The sequence below is a fragment of the Erpetoichthys calabaricus genome, chromosome 14 (genome assembly GCF_900747795.2).
Source record: "Erpetoichthys calabaricus chromosome 14, fErpCal1.3, whole genome shotgun sequence".
Classification (NCBI taxonomy): domain Eukaryota; kingdom Metazoa; phylum Chordata; class Cladistia; order Polypteriformes; family Polypteridae; genus Erpetoichthys; species Erpetoichthys calabaricus.
In genome coordinates this window covers 39112746-39133984 of record NC_041407.2, presented here as the reverse complement: position 1 = coordinate 39133984, position 21239 = coordinate 39112746, and the positions used below count along the sequence as shown (strand labels likewise).

The 21239-nt window shown below is 35.6% G+C and overlaps 1 long non-coding RNA gene across 1 annotated transcript in view; it reads left to right on the top strand.

The window, feature by feature from the left end:
- The window catches only part of LOC127525889 (uncharacterized), a 45197-nt gene extending 25707 nt beyond the window's left edge, over nucleotides 1–19490 (top strand). The window contains exons 2-3 of the long non-coding RNA XR_007933500.1: nucleotides 19125–19195; nucleotides 19287–19490. This is a non-coding gene — a long non-coding RNA (uncharacterized LOC127525889). The remainder of the gene's footprint in view (nucleotides 1–19124; nucleotides 19196–19286) is intronic.
- The last annotated feature ends 1749 nt before the right edge of the window (nucleotides 19491–21239 follow it).

Genomic DNA, 21239 nt, shown 5'->3' with positions numbered 1-21239 from the left:
AAGGTTAGCTACACTAACATTTTGAATGAGCCTCAGAGTTTTTGTTTTGCTGAGACTAAATTAGACAACATGTCTAAGTTTTCCAGAGGGTGATGCTCTTCCATATGGATCATATAAAACATCAAAACTGTGCTTTTAAGTTCAGCTAGACACATTAGCTCTGTAGCATCTTACTTGAAGAAATAGGGAGAATATGCATAAAAAAATTAAGCTGCTTTTTGGAAAGGCTAAAGATAAGATGATACTTTTAGACTCGTCTATGTGGGGGTTTGGATGCGAATTGTCACTCTGAATATCTGTTGGATTTATTTTTAATGTTTACCTTCAAATAAATAGTTTTAGAGTAAGAATTATTATGAAAACAGTACATCGGAACATCAGAAATCTCAGAAAAGGAAAAGTTGGAACACCATGCACTTTACACTGAGGCTTTATAAGTCAATTTTGGAAACAGCAGCTCCCAGAATAAAGTCAGGTTTTCCAACTGAGCTGACTGGACTTTACCTGTATATAAACCTTAAAAGACTATTGAGACATGTTTTCTCCACATTTCTCAGAAGGAATAAAGGCTCCTTTGATCAGCAAGTCCATGATGAGGGAAAAAGAGTGCTGCTGATCCAGGTGGCTAGCAGTCCATGACCAGTGGAGGAGACATTATTAAATTTGCTTTGTGTGTTTTACGTGCTCCAATCCTTAGCAGCAGCATTTATTTTTGGATGGAACTTTTCAGTTCTGTTTTTTCTTTTAGGAAACATGGTGTCTACTTATTTTGGGAAGATGGAGGTGTGTTGGTTTTGATTGAACATGCCATGTCAAGTGCATACATTTTCCTAAAGTGTGAATGGATTTTGACTGTTTTGGGACAACACAGCATTGTGCATATCACCATATGAAATAACAGAAGGATAAAAAGCTATATATTTTGTAATCTATCATCCAACTAATCATTCAAGCTAATTAATAGTGTTTTGTATGATTTACAATTACATTTTCACACAATTCATCCATCAAAAGTAAATTTTGTTTGATTCCTTTCAAGGTTACAAAAGTCAATGTATGTTATTGGCAGCATTAACCACAAAGTAGAAACTAATCCTAGATGGGAATTTTGGTTAAACCAAAAAAGTTTGTAACAGAAACACCATTAGTTAATTTAGGCTGCCCTCTGCTGGATCTGCTTTGAGTCAAGTGTACATCTGTGCTGCAGGTTGGACTGGTTAATGCTTTAACAAAGACTCTTTTGGCACAGTATGATTTTGGAGAATATTGTGGTTTTCACAATAAAGCACATCTTCACAGTATTTTATTTCTGATTTGATGTTTGTGGTGCTTTTTATATATCTGTAGTTTTCTCTGTCTGGCAAATATATCTTGAAATAGCTAAAAAGATAAGCCATGAAATGGTCCTGTAATGCGAAGGGCATAATGAAAGAAGTTAAACATGCTGTATGGAGACAAGAGAACATAAGTTTAATAACATATTGAACACTGATTTTCATGAAGCTAAAATAACAGAAAGTGTTCATTTATCAAAGCTGTCTTGTTCATTTTAGTATCATGATTTTTATTCTCTGCAATGCTTTAATATTAAAAGTTTTAATGCTTTTCATTTTATTGAGATATATGCAAAATTTTAAACTTCAAAATAATTTATTCCTATTTGGTAACCTTCAATGTGGGTATGCATAGCAGTCATGAATAGTACTGATTTAGAACTTTTATATTACTAAATTTGAACTATAACTATAACTTGCTATTGATGAGTTTGAAATGTACAGTGTCTGCTTCAGTGGTAGCATGTCAGAATTTCAAAGATATGACCATTTGTAAACAGAGGAGGAACAAAAAAACAACAATTCCAGTTAACAATAGTCACTGAGAAATTAAACCTCTGTGTTACATTACTCAAAAGTGTAAATGTTGTAAGTCACAAATTGCTGTCAGAATGCATTTGGTGAAGAGGCAGTGAGATGAAAGCGTGAACTAGAGACTGTAAGGACCACCAACTCAACAAACCCCGCTGTGAAGTATTGGGAGGTAAAAGAAAGGCTAAACAAATCACAAACTCCCTAAACACAAAGGTGATTTATTTTAATTACATTATCCCAGTTGTATATATTTTTTTCAGTTCTGATCTCTGAATTTTTTAGGTTAGTTCAAAGAAAAACCTATTAAGCCAAGCACAAAGATGCCTTAATTCACCATCAAAAAACACACATACATTCCTGTGGTCCAATAAAGGAAATCTGATCTACCATTCACATACTGTAAGCTCCATGTCACCAAGTATATTCAGAAAATGAGTTCATGGACAGACATGTACTCAAGCAGTATTATGGATCCAGGAGTGTTATGGATTCCTGTTTGTTATAGCACCTCTCAGTTGTAGCTCTTTTCTTTTGCAGGCTGAGAGAGTCCCTTTTGCTCCATTGCATCATTCCCATTAGCAGGAATTTCTTCACTGCTGCTCTGTTCAGTTCTCTACAACCCTGAACTTTCAAGTCATTGGTAGCTTCTCTGTTTGACCCACCCACTTGATGCTTTATTTCTAGAACTGCAGTTTTAATCTTCAAACTGCTTTTTTTGCTGTGGATTATACAGTTAAAACTTTTAAGCAATACTTCCTGTCCTGAAATATTTTGTTCTGACTAGCTACAGGAAAAGCAACAGATGCATTTTGTTCCTAATTTCTCTCATTATAGTTTGGTCTCTTGTTGTTCAAATATCACAGAAATTAAATGAAAATGTAGGTGTAACCATTACTGTATATACTGTATTTATCACATCTCACCCGTGACAGTCAAGTAGTCCTCATACAAAAGCTGTTTACTTCTTTAGAAACTGTTCAGACAGTGCTGAATTCAGTAAGTTACTGTAGATGGTTTTTTATGTCATCGTCTCAACCTGTCATTTTGTCCTCTTTCTAAAAGTCATATCCGTTGGGTAAGGCTGGAATTCCTTTACTATACTGTATCTTACCGTTCTATGATGTTATGGCTGTCTGCCAACATCAGATAATACTTTATGGATTTCGCCCTCCCTGGAGTTCAAAATCATGTAAATACTCCTTCTTTTGAGTTGCTGACATCCATCTTACTTTAATCATAAGATCATTTGGTATATGTAGTAAGTCCTTACAAATCACTGGGAGCCTCAAAAATCACATAAAACAATTATTTTGTAGTTCCTAAAATGTCATTGCTGTGTTACAGGTTAGTTGTCAATGTAAATTTGTATAGTTTTTGAAGTTAATTTGTGCAGTTTTTCAATGAGTACATATGTTGGAAATATGTTATTGTGGTGCTGGTACCAAAAACTAAGGTGAGACAGAATGGTACAAGATTAGCAAACTCATCAGAACTAGAAATGGAATCTACACAAGGCGGGAAAACAGTCAAAAAGCAGAGCTAAGATAATAAAACTGGAAGCTGTGTGATCAAATTTGCACATATCAGTCCAGTTTAAATATCAAAAAATCTGACTTGGTGTAAGCCTCTGTTGGCAGAGTTGGTGTAGTTGGTGTTGACTGGTAAAGGTGAGTGTCTCCAGTTTCCTCACTCATTCATTTATTTTTCTTAACCCTCCCATTACTGTATGTTAACTAGTGAATCTAAATTTCTCAGTGTGTGCACGTAGCTAGTCTACTCCTATCTATTTGTGTTGGGTTTTTGAAGGCGACCAGAGAATGATGATCACTCTTGTCTTTACGTTGTACATCTGTTACACATTTGTCTTCAGTTTTACATATGTGCTGGATTGTTTTTTCCTACTTATTTGAGGTTATTCTGTGATATTTTTTTTACCTATGCCATGAACAGCATTCGATTGCAACAAATATAATTGTTTTTTTTTTTTTTTCACCCACCCATCCATTCCCACCCATTTGCAAACCTACCATCTCCTGTTCAGCATTGTCTCAGTCCAGATTACATTCTTCTTTGTACAACTTAAAAATTATTTTCTTATGCAGGTTAAAATTAATTTAGTTCTAAGAGTTGTTATTTTTTTCTTTTGAGGGGTCAACATTAAACAAGAGCTAAATTAAAACTTTCCTGTTGCCAAATAAATGAGTTGTCAGCATGTATTGTATCACCCTTTATTTTCCTGGTCAATGGAGACCTCTGCTGGAATATTTTTGAAAGCATGCATTCTGTGTGCTGTGATTTAAATTGCAATACTTTCTTTTGGCACTAGAGGGTACAAAGAAACTATTTGCCAACTGGCACTACTTTTCAAATATTTACACTTTAAAAGAAGTTTACATGCTGTAAAATTCTGTAGTAAACATTATACTAACATCAATTTGTATGTTATATAGTATATAAAAATTAAACCAACATTGAGACTCAACTAATGATTGACAAGAATGGTAACAGTATATCTCACTATATGAGCCTGTGGATGTTTATTTTTTTTAACTTTTTAACTTATTTTAACTTTTTAACTTATTAATAGCATGTGGAATGAAGGAGTAATTGAACTTACTGTATTACTTTTTATCCTTGAACTTGTGTCCTGATGGCAATAACTATAATTATTAATGCAGTGAATGAGTCCTGTCCGAGAGAATGCACTCTACTTGCCTGCTTATTAAACAGGTGTGACTGCTAGGACCTTGTTGTTTTATTGCTCCATCATACAATTTTATTTATCCTGTATTTGTTGCTAACATTAAGATTTGCAAACCAAGCCAGCAAAATATGAGACTCATTGCAAGATTTATATATAAAAAAAAAAGAAAAAAGATATAATGTTAGACGTAGCACAAAAAATATTCAGATTCCTTAGGCATTAGAGGTATTGACACCTTTTGCGGACTGCTGCTGTGTTTTTATTAACACTCAGTTTTAAGCCTGATTATCCCAAGATAAAAATATTGTACATTTAAATTCTGCTAGTTACTTAGCATTACCATAAATAACTGCAGGTATGGTCGCTAAAATGAATAGAGTATATCTAAGAAAATAGGAGTCTGAGCCTGCTATTTGCAGCTACAGATTACAAGAGATTTAATAGGAGACTATTACTGAGATGCGAGTTTAGGGTTTTGAAAGAGATAATAACCATAAGGAGATTTTTGTAGAATTGGTTCCTAAATGTTGAATATGATATCACTAAAATTATTATATGGAGGATATAGAATACAGTAAACGGGAGGTTTACTTCAGAAAATCTTGGATATGTGGTTGTGACACCCCGTGTAGTGGGAATCAAAACACCAGTCTACACTCTGGATGTCTAGTAAATGGGACCGAGCGTGACCAGGATGATAATGGATGACAGGGAGACACGGACATAAAAAAGGTTGGGTTTTTAAAAATAAAGTGAAGTTTTATTTACAGGTGCACTTAACAAAAATAATGTCCTGCGGAATTTATATATTAACACACAGTTCAACACCGCAAAAGACACACAAAAACAGTAAATAAATGATGTTCAAAAATAGCGACTATATACAAAAATAAACAGTGCACCAAAACCCATAACCCAAATAAATACCTCCACCAAAAAGTATTCCAGAGATATTTTTACAAAAACAAATATTTACAAAAACAATGCACAAGCCGTAATGTTTGGTTAATTCGAACTGTCCTACCGAGTACCTTTCTCCTAGAGGGTCTAATCAGAAAAGCCCCATGCTCTGGGGCAATGCGTTCCTTTTATATTCGGCGCCCTTGTACCGACCAATTAAACTGGCCATGGTCATCCCTCTACAACCGCGCGATGACGAGAAGTCGTCGGCGAGAAGTGGCGTCTCTTGCCCTGCAAAAATACTATATTAAATCTAGCAGCCGGCGCGCGCGCGCATAGCTGTGCCGGCTTTTGAGACGCAACTGCGCTCCTGCCTTAAGTTACAGTAAGCACTTTTAACTTTTTACGTCCTTCCCCTGAGCTACTGCCCAGACAACTACACACATGGGATCCCCTTTCTAAACCGCGGTAAAATATTATGACGCTTCACCCTTTCTTTTACACTTTTAGAGTTATGGGGTCGCAGGAAGCACCCGCAAGAGTGGAAAACCGTTAATGCCATCCCGGCCGGTTAATGGCAAGGCTGTCTCTCCATGTTACACGAAACCTACCGCGACACTCTCCAAAAGGCGCTAATAAGGTCAGAAAAGACGTCCACCTGCATTCTATACAAAAGGAAAAGGCAAGTTTCCTTTCTCTAAACTTTAACTTTTTATTACAAACAAATACCTCTCAACACTGCAGAGGACACTTGACAAATTTTAATTCTAGGTAATGCCAGTAAGGCACATTATCACAGTGGCATGTGTTTGTAAAAGGAAAGCTACACAGAGATATTGCTGAGTGTTAAATTTGAAGGGGTTATAAGGATGAGCTAGGAAAGTAATGTTGACAAGTCAGTTAAACAGAAACTTGCCTTTTTTTAGTCATTCCCATTTTGAGTTGATTCATGTCTAGAAATAGTTTTTTAGGGAATTAGTTTGTTCAAGAATTTGACAAATCAATTTAGAGTATGTCCTGCGGTGGGTTGGCACCCTGCCCGGGATTGGTTCCTGCCTTGTGCCCTGTGTTGGCTGGGATTGGCTCCAGCAGACCCCCGTGACCCTGTGTTCGGATTCAGCGGGTTGGATAATGGATGGATGGATTTAGAGTATTGAAGACTGATGGGAAGATACTTCTGTATCTGAGACAAAAGATTCGGTCCTGAAATTTTTAATAGAAAGTTTGCTTGAATTCATAAATATAACAAAATTGCCAGAATCCAAATTCAGTACCCTGTTAAGGGAGAGTCAAGTAGCTATACAAACAGGCAGAACTATTGCTTTGTTGGTGTTCCTTTGTGCTGCATCAACTCAGTACTAAAGAAATTGATGCAGGCATCAAACTCTTTTTGATTGATTTTTTTTTTTTAAGAGAGGTATCATATTGTTATATTGTGACAGAACATAATAACGTTAATTGTGTATATATTAAATGTTTACCAACTTCTCATTGTGAATGCAGTTGAGGCAGAAGTATCAGTTCTGTCTGTTTTAATTATTTATTACATAGCTAATTCATCAGTCTGCTCAATCAACACAATCATCTTTGCCTCAGTAGAAGCTCGCCCATGAGGTTCCATTTTAGCTTCGTCATCAGTGCTGAATATGACACCCAAGCTAGCTTAGTATCTGGGGCAAAAAAAATCACTTGTAGCATAGTTACAGATAAATTATTGATACTAGTTAGAAGGTACAATTTTAATATTTTTCTTTCCTTAACTACTTGAATTAAAATACCAGGCTTCCTCAAACTTGACCCTAGAAGCCCAGGCCAATTGTGGGTAAATCTTCAACAAATGTTTAGTCATTTTCTCTCTTGTGTAAAAATATTTTCTACTCTAGCAGAAATAGTTTAATGTCAGGTACATTTAAACTGTTGCTTCTGAACTTTACTATTTAGTGGATAACCTGCTCTGTTATTACCTGTTGAACCTTTGTTTGTGCAGGTTGTTTAATTCTTTAAGAATTTAGAAGCTGTTTTCCTTATTTTGGACAGTTCATGCTTAACCACACTAAGAAAACATTCTGTTTCAACATTTACTGGTACTGATGCTGTGTTAAGTGACCATCAAGATTCTTTGATTATCCAGTTTCCTGTACCTACTATGTCTTTACTATTTGGTTTAAAGGCAGTTTACTCACCACAAAACAAAAAAATATTGTAATGCAGAGGTATAAAGGTAGAGGTTAAGAAGCTTGTGCCACTTTTCAGTCAGGAAAGAGATGAAAAGTCTTTGAACATTGTCATCAATACGTAATATGACATGGAAAGTTTCACCTGTAATGTGAAATTGTATAGGAAAATATCAAAGAAGCTGGAATACCTGAGCATTGTGTGCAGCAGAAATAGGTGCACACAATTCTAAAATAAGACTATGAAAAACACAATGCAAAGTTAACATCATAATCATTTCCTTCAGATATATGATGCTACTTGTTCAGGGGCAACTGGGCAAAAAGACAACTCAGTGAAAATACATCCTTTACCAGTTAGGTAATAGTTAGGTTCAAAGAGATTTTTTAATGATATTTAAATGACAACTTAGGGCGCCAGGAAAATCCACAGAATCACCTGCTTTATGAGAGTTTGAATACGTTGAGAGTAAAGATATTCCTTAAGTCGTACTCGCAGGTCACCTTTTGTATTCTAAATAACGTTATCATATGATTACAGTCAATACAATTTATATAAAGGATTAGCAGCTTTGGTTGCAGAAGATAATGTAAGATAGAGTTTGTTCCATCTGCAGAATAAAGTTTGTTTGTCAATTATATACATTTATTTTTCAACATTTTAAATCATGTCATTTAAATATAATTAAAAAATCTCTTTGAACCTAACTGGTAAAGGGTGTCGCCGAGTTGTTTCTTCGCTGAATAGTCTTTTTGCTGGGTTGTTTTTTTGCCGGGTTGACTTTTCACTGAGTTGACTGTCACCCAGTTGCCACTGAACCAATGCTACTATCCATTTTTGATTTAATGAATGTACAAAATTGTGCCTTCTTGTAAGTGCTTCTGCTTGCAACAGAAAAACATCTGAAACCAGGCCTTTATCCTTGTTGTTTTCTTGTTGTTCATGATGTTCTTGAAAATTGAACATTTGTTGGTGGAGACCCACACCTATAAACCATCTGAAAGAGGTTCAGAATGCTGATAAAACATTTTACATTTTTGGTTTGTGATTGGTATCTGTCTAAAGAAAGTTAGATACAACTTTAGGAATCCATTGATCTGTCTCCATGGATTTTCTTAAGTTGCTTTATGCAGATATATTTTTTTAAATACATTCTTTTTAATCTCATGTCACACATGTTCCTCATTAAACTGAGTTTTGATGTGGTCATTATGGCTACAAAGTGAAGAATTGAGCATTGCTTACTCAAACTATAATGTACTGCATATCCATGAACAAGATAAATGATACTGATTGTACTCAACTTAAGAAAAAAAATGTGCCTATTGAAGAAGATGAATAAGCATTAACCCTTATATTGCCCTGCAAGTGTTTTCTTTATCAAGTAGTCATTTCAGTTTTGTGCAGTTCTGATATATGAAATATTCAGGTTTTTATGAATTCTCCAGCATATTAGGTATTTAAATAACAGCATTCAAATAAAGTGACATTATTTACATTTCATAAATCTTATAAATGTTTAAAAAGAAATAGTCCTGCTTTGTTTGCATCATTATCTTCATTTTCTGGATAATTCAAAATTGGTCTTTCTTCGAAATTTGCATTTACATTTATTTGCTTAGCAGATGCTTTTTTCCAGGAATGTCAGCATAATCGAGTAAACATCACTCTGGGGATCTGTTTGGGAATAAGTGTTACAGTACAACATTACAAAATTAATTTGTCACAGTGTAGCTAGTCACAATTCCTAGATTACAAAACCAATTAGACAAAAATTAATCAAGCAAAAGAGCCCTCAAACATGTCTTAAAGACATTGAGGAAGTCAGAATTCCAAATTTTGATTTTTTTTTTCCTGTTTGTTTATTCACACTATATGTATTTTAAATTAATCCCAATAATAGTGCATTGAGATCTTGCATTCAAACTCTCTGGGTAGCTAAACCAAGTGTTAACTATTCAGACCTCAAAAGTGGTTAGGTTTACACTCTGTACCAATCAGAATTTTTCACACTGAAAATTCATATCCCATCACCAAAGACGGTCCAGTCTACAGTGATGTAGAGATGTCCAATGCATCCATGTACACTTGTTATTTTTCATTGTCTTATCTGTGGGGATATATCAGACTTTAATTTCTTAAGCATTATTGAAGACATTTGAACATGCAGGTATTTGGAAAGCTAATAGGATGTTAGGGTATATAGCATGATGTGTAGTGGAGTACTGTGAGCAGTTTTGGTCTCTATGCTACATAAAAGTCCTAGTATCTCTGGACAAAGTCTAGGCTGATTCCTGGACTGAGAGATATGAGTTATGAGGAAAATTGAAGGAGATAAACCTTTTCAGTTTAAGAGAATAGAGATTAGGAAGTAACCTGATTGAAGTATCTAAAATTCTGAAGGGAGATAGTATAGTGTATCCCAGCTGTTACATAAACTTGAATTCTTCAACAAAATCACAGTCACAGTGACAAACTTTCTGTAGTCAGTTTTTTTTTTCTACACATACAGAACCATAGGCACATGGGATATTTACCAATGAATGTGGTAGGGAGTGGTGATTTAGAGACCTTCAAAACTTTTTCATTTTGGAAAAAATTAGACAAATAAGACTGTGATGCTTATTGTGCCTTTTCTAGTCACAAGTGTGTGACAAAGTGTTTGAATAATATAATTATTTGTTATGGAGCATAGTGGGGATTCACTGCTCCTTGGCTATCTTTCACATTAGTGAAAAATCTGCAGAAATCTTGCCAGAAAGAGAGAGAGAGAGAGCAAAAAAGAGATTATATTATATTAAACTATTCTTGACAGGTGGAATGGGCTTTTTAAATATTTGAACAGAGGAGTAAAGTTTACAGTTTCAGACAGTCAGTTAGTTAATTGCTTGAAGCAAAAAGTAGAAAAAAATCAGGCAACTCTTTAAACTAGATCTTTAGGGGCGAATCTTGTACTAGTTGGTCAATATACTTTCAAGTAACCTGTGAGGTTTTAGCATTGTATTTTAAGTGTTAGCCAGGCATCATTCATTTTCATGCCTGCTTAATCCAATTGTGGCTGGCAGAGAGCTAAACTTTATGCGAGCACTGTTGGGTGCAAGTAACCCTGGATAAGGATCCAGTGTATTGGAAGGGTACACTCATTCAAGTCGTTCAAGCATTCACACTCACTTTTGGAGAGCCAGTTCAGAGCTGCCAATCAACCTACTTCCACACATCATCATACTATGTTGGACTAAACAGCATATCAAAAAGGGTGACCGTTGCAATTGTGGGGGGTTTGGAGTTGGATGTAGGGACATTCTCCATGTCTGGATTTTAACCTGGCCTTCTGCAGTTGTGAGGCAGCAGTGCCAATTGGTGCTGGTCTGCTAACCTATATATATTTTTTTTTATTCTGATCAAATTTTAGCCATGTGTAAATATGTGTGTGATTCATTCACAGGGAGCAGATCACGTGTAAAACTTCAGTAGGTTTCCAATGCTTTATAAGTCACATATATGCAACACGTATAGCCTCATATCATTTAACTCCGCATTATAACTGTCCATTAGAAAGATGAAACTGGAGACATTGGTGAAAACTATGACAAAATGGGGAACAATCTCCAAATTTATGTCCTTAATTTAAAAATGACAGTATGCATTTTTAAAAAACAAAATCGGCATTAAAATTTTAAAGTAGAGGGCTGTTTAATTTTAAATAAGTAAATTATTGTCCATTCACAGCTATGTCTTCATAAGTGGTGAACATTTCAGGTTTTCCTATTTCTTTTGTTGGCTACAAAGGGTAGTAATCCTCCAAATCTGAGAATATTTCATTTTAATATTATTAGGATTGTTCACTTATGCAATTGCTGAACAACAAGTTTTATGTTATTAAAAGAAATCATAATAATGATGATAACAATTGAAAGTTGACAATTTTGGTAATACCTAAGTTTGAATTGCCATTTACCATGCAGTCATTCAGTTTTAGGGTACAATAGTCCAAAGATGATCATTGATTCTTTAGATACTTAAGTTTATAGATTCATAGGGTTATTATTGTCTACTGTACAGTGTACAGTGAAAGTTTTCCTTGCATGTGCTAATGAATGTGCAACATGTTGCCACTCTCTGACTCCATGAGTACTTGACCTCAAAACTTCTCCCTTACTTACTTCAGAAATCTCAAGACATATTTGTCATTAAATCTGTAATGTCCACCTGTAAACTCTATACAATATGATAAGGATCACTATATCTTTTATCCATCTGTTCATCTTCTATCTGCTTTACTTTGAGTAGGGCCACAGGGAAGCTAGAGCTTTACCTAGCTTAACATAGCAATTTAACAAATCCTTGGATAGGATACCAGTCCATTGCTGCATGAATATCTCCATATCTATAAAACATAATCTCTGTTTTGTTCTTTATGAGCAGATCTTTATTTTTCCCAAGCCACATGCTTAAGAGTTGGCACATAGTAGAGTAATTAATATAAATAAAAACAACCAAGTGCATCCCTCAGCCAAAGTGCATATTCTACTATCAGAGACTATTTAAGAGTGACAGCTATATGGCTTATCTTCAGATTTATCCCAAAATCAATCCATATACTCTGTGGTCACTCAAAAGTAATTGTTTTTGTTTAAATGCTAGCTGACCATTTAATTTTCCTTGACTAGCGTTACCAAACCAGTTCTAAGTGTATATGTTCTTGATATCTGACCACTGTTTTCTTTTCTAAAACGCACATTCCTCTCAATAAACCAATTGCATTTGTGTAAGCTGAAGTTGTAGTTCCAGGTACTCATTACATAAATACTGTATATGGTACAGCATGTTGGCACAGTGGTTGGCATTGCTGCCTCAGTGATCCAGTATCCTGGGTTTGAATTCCATGCCCGGTCATTGTTTGTGAAATGTGCACATCCTTCACCTGTTCCTCCATTGTCCCCAAAAAATTTCATGTTCTATTAAATGGCAGTTCCTAAATGACTGCAGTGTTAGTGTGTGCAAGAGTGGTGCCTGTAATGGATTGATCTCCAACAAAAGTCGGTTCTTCTCGTTTTGCCAAGATTTATGGTCGGGATCTTCACAATTCTGAATTGGATTAAATACCTTTGAGAATAGTACCATGTGTTGCTGTTTTTTTTTTCTAAAAAGTTTAAAATACTTTTATTTGTATTTAATAGGGAATTTTATAATTTCTCAAATCTTGGGACTACCCACAGAAGGCTAAAAATGGATTTTGCCTGTGTGATTTGAGCATGTAGAGCTGTTGCTAGGCAGTGCTTGAGAGATGATTAGCACACTCCTGACAAACCGTAACCATTTTTCTGTGTTATAATTTATGAACACGAAAATAATACCCATTATCATTCCTGAACTTTCATTACAGTTTTACATTTGCATAATTAAAATCTAACATGCAATTTAGAGTTCTTTGTAAATGAAGGAATAAACATTCTGTGACAGATGTCCAACACAGAAATAAATTACAAAGGCAGTAATAAAAAGAACTTTGGTAGTAGTTTTCACAAAGCCACTGGGTGGCAGTATTGCTCCATGCCTGACCGAAGTGCTCATGCAGGCGCATGAGTTTTAAAAGGAGCTGCTCTGCTCCTAGCATCTAATATAGTGCCCCTTGAATGAACCTACTGAAAAGAAAGACTTCTTATATGGGGCTTAAACTTCAGAAAAATTCCAGGAGTTATTGAGCTTCTGTCATTATTTCTTATATATCACTTAGGTGTAATAGACCATGACTAAAATTTAATTTAGCTGCATCCACTGTCTGGCCTTGCATATTTTATTTATTTTCCTATTAGTGGGGGGTTCTGCTTTTTTGGGCCTGAAATATACAAAAGCCAGTTGGCAAGTACATTACAGGACTTGTTCAAAAGAAGACTTGTTAGATATACTGTATGTATCTCCTAACTGGGGGAAAAATCCATTTGAAACAGTTCAGTAAATAAGAATACTATATTTTTGTAAAATGGGGAAACATACAGGGTCCATTTTTTTGTAGTTGTCAAATGTGGTGTTTTTAATAGGAATTATGAAATGGCAGATCACACACCAAAAAGGTGTCGTCACAAAAAGAAAATATAGTAGGGTTACCACAAGGTAATCCTCAAGCAAAGGAAGGGCAGACTTTGCCAGAAAATATTAAAAAAAAAAAAAGTCAAATTGTTTAGCAGTTATCCTTGGATAAATGAAATAAAGATCAATATGAACCAGAATGACGGATAGAGAAGAATATGGAGAAGAGAAGGAACAGCTCATGATCTGTAGCTTACCACAACATCATCTGTGAAAAATGGTGGAGGTGGCAGTATTATGACATGGGCTTGCATGTCTGCCAATGGAAATGGGTCATTGGTGTTTATTGATGATATGACTACTGACCAAAGTTGCATGATGATTTCTGAAGTATGTAGGACTATATTGTCTGCTCAGATTCAGCCAAATGCTGCAAAACTGATAGGATAGTGTTTCATAGTACAGATGGACAACGAACCAAAACATATTGTGACAGCAAACCAAGTGCTTTTCAAGGCAAAAAAGTGGAACTTAAAGAATATGCTGAAGACAAAACTGAATGCAGAAAGTCCAATGAACAAGCAGCAACCGAAGACAGCTGCATTAAATGCCTAGTAAAGCATTTGAAGGATGGAAACCCAGCACTTGGAGATGGCCAAGGGTTCCAGACTTCAGGCAGTCATTGGCTTTTTTTTTTTTGACTTCAGACTTTTTTCAACGCTGGGCAACACCATAGAAAAACTGTAAGGACAATATAAGATCAGTAAACTTAAGGATAATAAAATGCCATCCATTAATCCATCTAATTAATTTTGAAACACGTTTAAGTCCAGAGTTATGGTAGGGTGAAGTTTATCCCTGCAGTATTATACCAGAAGCAGAAACTAGCTGTAGGTCTTGTATGTCTTAGAGTATTCCAATTGCTTTGCACACGTTCACATTAAATTACTTGATAACTTTATATTGGCCCTCTGTGTGTGTCGTTATGAGTAGACATTTCATTTCAGGCTTCATACTTGCCTAGCACCTTCTTCTGCCAGGGTAGGCCCCAGCTCCACGTACCTTCATGAACTGAATGGAGAGAAACAACAACCTATGGTGGCCTGATAAATGTGCATCGTTGTCAGGGAAGGACTTCAGCCTTCAGTATACATGAACTCTGCTGAATCTGCCTTGAATTGATGCAGCGAGTTCATTTAGCTGCTTTTTGTCTTGTTCAGTTCCTTATATACAACATTTATAAGAAACCTGGCAGGATGAGCTCTGGCCTTCAGTCAAATGTTAGTGCACATATGTTTTGTTTTCGAGATTTGTATTTACTCTACTCAGTTTCAGCCAGATCATGTATTTCCTAAAAGGAAGCTCATATCTCAAGAACAGACCCCGGTGGGAGTATTAGTTACTAATTAATTCTTTTATCACTGGTGTCTGTTCATCAGAAATAGGAACCTTCTAGAAAGAAGTTGCCTGCATCACTCTGAAAACATTAAAGCAGACCAGTAGTGTTAACATAGTTAATCTGTGTAAAATTAACAGCAACAAAGTAAAATATGCTAAACAAGGATCCAAGTCAACAAAGGGTTAGTATGAAGGTTTAATCGGCCTGAAAGAAGACCCTGCAGCCACAAGGGTCTTGCCAGATTTATCAGATATCCACCAGGAGGCAGTGTTGCTCCACTTGCGATTAACAGCAAGTTCAGCCTCTGCTCACCAAGCAAACTTTGAGTTTTGAACATTTCATATAATTCATTTTATTTTTATATGGCACTTTAAGTTCAATTCATTTTATTTTTATATTGAGCTTATCATAACAGTTTGGCTCATTGCCTTATGTACATATTCCAGGTAGAAAAGTAGCAAATTACAGCAAAATTCAGTGCTTTTGGCCAGCAGACAAACATTGCAAGTGAATGTAAATTTGAAGAATATGAACTTTAAAAAAACCTAGTTTTAGTTTAATTGATACTGATATAACATACTTCCCAAAATCCTTACAAATGTCCTACACGTAAAATAAAGGCAATAATGCTGCTCAGCAATTGCATACAGAAGTAACTGCATGTGGACATGGCTTGTAATAGCAGTAATGTAATTTAAATGGTAACAAAGTAGATTAGCCTAAAGCAACATCAAACAAACATCAAATCAAACATAATGCTAGGTAAGTGAGTTTTGGAGAAAACAAAGTGAAGCCTGAATTGATTGCAGCTGTGTATTGTATTTTGGTAAGCTGTAATTAGTGAATGTCTGCTAAACTTTTTCTTTAAACAAGTATGTGAGGCAGTATTTCTTTATATTTCTGCCTACAAACTCGGACCTGAGGTCCCACTGTGGCTGCAGGTTTTTGTTCCAGCCGTGTCTATAACTGATAACACTGATCTCATTTAATTAGCTGGTAATTTTTTCCTCTTCTCTTATTCTACATTCAGAAAAGCACAGCAGTATGATTTTTACATTTATAAGACATTTAGAAATATTTCTATTTTTGCTATAGATTTAAATGCTTAACTCTCTTTAGTTGATGTCATATTTTGGTCTTTCTCTGTGCAGTTTCACTCCCTTCATTGTATGTTAACAATGATAATTAAAAACTAATAGAGCAGACACCCCGGCAAACAACATTGAATTGAGAAAGGCTGTTACTACTTTAGCGTCAGACCCACAAATTAGTAAATAGTGGATTAATTAAACAATTAGAACACTTGGAAAAGTAGAATGAAAATCAAAAATATATATAATATTTTAACCAAACTTAGTTTTTTTTAACTTCTATATTGTTCCCAAAACACAATCTGGGAAATAACAGTTCACTTAATTAGCCCAGGAATCCAATTAAAAACAGAAGCTTGCTGGAACAAAAACCTGCAGCCACAGTGGGTCCCCAAGACTGATTCTGAAAACCTCTGGCTTACATGACCATGAACTTCAACCAGCTTTTCTTTCATTATTATAAGTTGGTTGTTAAAGTATTGAAATTTCAAAATGTTTTGATCAATCAGCAGCTTAACTCTACATCGAGCAGCTAGCCAGTGTGTCCACTGTTTTTTTTTTCTTTTTTCAGTACTGGTCCTTTGGAGACCCCTGTGGCTGATTAATTTTGTGATACCCAATGCTTCAATCATTCATGCTGTCAGACTGCAGTTGGTGGGACAGTGGTTAGTGCTGTAGCTTCACAGTTCTAAACAACTGGGCTCAAATTCCAACCTTGTCATAATCTTAGAGCAGATTACATCTTTTCTCCTACGTTCCCATTTTTTCCCCTCAGGATATTTTGGTTTCCTTTCTTGTTCATGAGATGTATGTTTAAAGATGACCAGCAAATCTAAATTTGCTCACTGTGAGTATGTATTGCCATGAACTATTGTCCTGTCCAGGTATGGTTGCAGTCATGCTGAGATAGACTTAACACCCTGTGGCCCTGAGTGGAACTGAGTGTATTTGAGAAGTGAATGGAAGTTTAGAGACTTGGATATATAATTGTGTCTGTAACTGACATTTTGTTTTCATTGTCATTCTAACTCATTTTCACGTTTGCTGTTGTGCCCAGTACAAATAATCAGACATGAGAGCGGCCTAAGGGTAGAGCTCATTTGTTGTTCGTCCCAAATATTTTTGTGAATGGGGGGCAGAAAGCTTTAAAAATGTTAGGGGAAACAAAACAAGAACAAACCTACATTGTAGAGAACCTAACCCTAATTTTGCACTTATCTTTACAAGGTACAGCTCAGAGGAGAGCAGAATTAAGTCAATGAATCATATTCAGTCAAATTATAGAATCTCTGTCAGATTACAATAGAAAATTAACCATTAAGGGTTCCCAGACATGGTAGTGAGAAGTAAGTGCAAACATAGAAGTTGGATAAATGAACTTTTGCTGTTTCTCTGAATCTGTATTCAAAAGATTTTATGTGCAATAGTATTAATTAACATGCAAAATGTAGACATGGTAGCTCAGTGACTTCTGAAGCCACTTTCCAGCTCCACTGTCTTGGATTTAGTTTTTGTCTGTGTAAAGAATCATGCATAAATAAAGAGACAGAAATCCACAAAGGTACATTCATTAGTGTAATTTAGTTTGTAACTAAGTTCAATATGTTTTGCAATGTATTAGTATCCCATTTAGCACCCTGCACTTTTAACAGAAGGCATTTTTTAATACAGAGGGAATGGAGTAGCTAGCCCTCTTTTTTTTTTTTTTTAACTTATGGCCATAACTTCCCTTCCTGCAGTTTCTCTCATCTCAAACAGAAGTTCTAGGCCCTAGGCTTCAAGAGGGCTTGAAAGTTAGCCTAAGCTGCATTGATTCAGTTGGTGTCAGCTTTCTCCTTGACTCTGGTAAGAGACTCAGTAAATCTCTTTTTGTCACAGGCTGTTTCTAGGAATCTGTCATTAGAAGTCATTTTGTATGGAATAATAAGGGTTGAAGCGCACACCCATTATTCTACACTGTGGTCTCTAGGACAGCTCCAGACATGATATCAGTATCATAGTTCTTTGCTTTTATGACAGGAGAGAAAGAAAAACATTATCTATTAATCTCATACTGTTTTATCTCTTAAAAAAATTAGACAAATTCCTATGGTCAGTTTCGACAGAGTTTCTAGACATCTCCGAAAAAAGTCAAACAATTCAGCAGGTGTTCTTAGCCATATTAAATCATAAAACTATCTGGCAGAAAAGCCAGCAAGTCTTTTGAGCTGTTAAATCCAGAAGAAAGCTTTACAGCCTAACAGATTTTAAAGGGACACTTTCTATCCCATAATATTAATTTTTTTATTTATTGCTTTTTCTGTCTGGGAGTTTTCAGCTCAAAGGCCATAAGTTAGGCTTTCTATCCATGCCAGATTAGTGCAGTTCACACAGTTTGAGGTGGCGTGACTGATAAGGCCTGATACGCTATCACAGGCGACCTAAATAGCTGCAGTATAAATGCAGAAGGCTGCTTTCAGAAGGGGAGAAAAGCAGGACACATTTTAAAAGTTATTCCTGAGTTTTACTAACATTTAAAATGTGACCAAAGATAAAGAAATGCAATTATGTTTCTCAAAAGCACTTAATGTACACGTTGAAGGTGTTTCATTGTTGCCTTACAGTGTCTGGACCCCAGGTTTTTTTTTTTGTTTTTTTTTTCTTGACTGGTATGTATCACATAATAATGCCATTGTGATTAAAAACAGCGTTAATATCATTATCATATCAAATGCTTAGAAATGATGCAATATGAAATGCCTGATTTATTGACTGAGTAATGTTATAGGCAATGTTAATATTTGGATTTGATATTTGAAACTTATTGAGTATTAATAATGAAATAAGCGTCTATAGTAAGCAAAGGTATAATCCTTTTTTTCATTATTTTTAAATAGCTGAAGCAATGTCTAAAATGAAATGTTGAGTACTATATAAGTTTTGAGCATGCATCCATTTTTTTAACCCATCTAATCCAGTTATGGGTCCAGAGAAGCTGCAGACTGTCCCAGCAGTACTAGGCACTGAAACATCTCCTGTATATTACAAGGTAAACTTGTGTGCACACACCTTTAAATTCATGTCATATGTAGCCAATTTTGAGCTAACCAACCCAAAACTTGCATGTCTTTTGGTTGTAGGAGCACCCAGACAACTTCTGTTCAGTCTTACCTATGAAGGGCATCCTGACAAAACTAGCTTCATTAGAAAGGTTTATTTTATCATGGAACAGCAAAGTTGTGCAGATTTTAACCCTGCCATTTTATGGATTTTGCATTTAGGATTGAATTTTTACACCTAATTGTTCTGCACAATCACCCCAAGTCTGTTTGAGCTTCGCCTTGGATGTTTACATTATTTGTATGAAAATGTGCTATATAAATAAATGTTGTTGTTCCAGTTTTCCTTCCACATCCTCAAAGACTTTCAGGTAAAGATAATTGGTAATTCCAAAATGGGGACTGTGTGAGTGTGAGTATGTGTTTGTGCCCTGAGATGGACTGGTGTCCAGTTGAGGACTGCTTTTCTTAACTTGTGCAAAGGTGCTACTGGCATTGGTCACCATCCATTTAATTAAGCGACTTAGACAATGTTATATTATCATGCACACAGCAGCCAACAAGCAAAAAAAAAAATGTCAGTAAATGTATGAGCAATTTAAATATCTCTCTATGGATAGTACTAGGGTGTTGTACCGTGTTAGCCATTATGAATGTAGAGAAAAGCCAAGCAAAATGACACCTTTTATTGGCTAACTAGAAAGATTACAATATGCAAGCTTTCGAGGCAACTCAGGCCCCTTCTTCTTCATCTTGCCTGAAGAAGGGGCCTGAGTTGCCTCAAAAGCTTGCATATTGTAATCTTTCTAGTTAGCCAATAAAAGGTGTCATTTTGCTTGGCTTTTCTCTCTATGGATAAAAATATTACTAGATTTACAGAAAACATTTGGTCCAGGTGTTGTCCAGTTGGTGTCTTCTGGTTTACTAGTAAAGGTTTGCTAGCAGGGTAGTACTGTAATTTCAATTTGCAGAATCAGAAATTATTCGTAATTAAGCTGCTGTGAGAGTGAATTGTATACGCATGGCTCTCGCTAGGCACCAAGGGCCTTATCATGGGCAGTTCAAGTTACTCAAATATTATCGCTTTTCACCATTCAATCTAGTTAAAATCAAATCTAAATGTTCTTGTGCTTTTGTCTAACTTTGCCTTATCTTTGTTTTTCTTTCTCTAAAGTCTATCCGTCCGGAACTTCCGTAGCTCTTTGGTATATATTTTTATCTTGATTTATTTACTTATTCGTATTAAAATTGTTTATTAAACAGGTGAGGAATGCAGAAGTTGTGCACCCTAAGTTCCCGTGAATGTTGTTACAGCTATCTTTTGTGGATGCCTGAAGATGAGAGGTCTTAAATTAAATTGTTGTATGTGTCTGAGTGTGTTGTAACCCCACTGTGGTTCAAACACCCCAGTCCATAAAACCCATCTATAAATATACTGGGCAGCTGTTGTGCTTTCCATATCAAGTGCCTCAATATGTTCTTAAACTGTGAAAGGCAAATAGGAAGAAAAATATTGTGATGGGCTTAAGTAAATGACCATAGGCTGAAGCAATTTGTGGATATCTTTGTTTTAATATAACTAAAAAAAACAAATCTGTGTGGGGTCCATAGTTATAACATGCAGCATCACAGTCCTGTTGATTCCTAAGTCACCTGGCAAGCAACTCCCGTTTTATAACCACTTGTACTTGGAATCTCATTCTTATAATCAGTTCTTGTTTCCATAGGTGAAGATGGGCATATAGACTTCCACAGATTTAGCTTCTACTTCACAATCATGATCAAGTATAAATTTCATAACACTGCTTCTGTGCTCTGATAAACTTGTCAAAATTTTTTGAATACACTTATTAATAAGACCCCATCAGTTAGGGCCATTGTTTACCCCATCAATGCAAGGAGCAAGCTGCTCTTATTCAGGAGAGGACATTGACCTCAGATTTTGAGGTGCTAATTCTCATTCCAACCACATCACATTGTCTACTGCACATTGTTCCAGTGTGCACCAGAAATATCTTGGCCTTCTCAAACTGT